At 62.7% G+C, this 740-nt stretch overlaps 1 protein-coding gene across 1 annotated transcript in view; it reads right to left on the bottom strand.

Moving 5' to 3' along the window:
* The window catches only part of PCGF2 (polycomb group ring finger 2), a 14123-nt gene that overhangs the window by 12806 nt on the left and 577 nt on the right, over positions 1–740 (bottom strand). The gene's annotated exons all lie outside the window — the stretch shown is intronic.

Genomic DNA, 740 nt, shown 5'->3' with positions numbered 1-740 from the left:
AAAAAAAAAAAAAGGGGGAAAAAAGTGTTACTACAGAAACGGATTTACATGGAAGAGGCTAAAAAAAAAGAGGAGGATAAAAAAAAAAAAGCTGAGTGATGTATTGCAGCCTTTCATGGTTTCTATGCCAACCACCTGCAGAGCCAATTCCATGACCGAGGGGACGTGCCTGGCTTCCCCCAGCCAACGCGGGGCCGGGGCAGAGCCGGCAACGAAGCCACCACCGCCGTGGCCGGGCACCCTTCACCTGCGCTGCCGTGAGCCCATCCTGGCATCCCCCCAGGGACACGGCACCGTCCCCACGGGGGAAAGAGCAGGAAGTTGGAAAGCACAGGCAGTCCCAGGTTAAACTGCGCCGGGTGGGACTGTGGGGACAGACAAACGGACGTCTGTGGTCCAGGCTGTGCAGGGACGGGCACAGGGTGCCCTACTCCAGCTGGCACCCCCCCCAACCGCCTCCTGCTGCCACAGAGATGTCCCCGGGTCCTGTCCCCTCAACGGTGGCGTTTCCTACCATCCCCATTCCCCTTCCACCCGGAGAGCACCCCAAATCCCCACTGCTGTGGGGTGCGGGGTGAGGAGCAGAGAGGTTTCATGCTGCAGGAGATACGATGGTCCCCGCTGGGCTGCAGCACCGTGAGCCTGCGCTGGCCGCAGAGCCCCGCTCCCCATCCCGGGGTGCCCAGGGCTGCAGCCCAGAGCGGGCACGGGCGGCACCGACACGGGGCCGGGGCTCGGTG

This window comes from Charadrius vociferus, unplaced genomic scaffold (genome assembly GCF_000708025.1).
Source record: "Charadrius vociferus isolate BGI_N301 unplaced genomic scaffold, ASM70802v2 scaffold1070, whole genome shotgun sequence".
In the NCBI taxonomy this organism is placed as follows: Eukaryota; Metazoa; Chordata; class Aves; order Charadriiformes; family Charadriidae; genus Charadrius; species Charadrius vociferus.
Note: the sequence above shows the minus strand (reverse complement) of the source record. Positions and strands in the feature narration are given on the sequence as shown.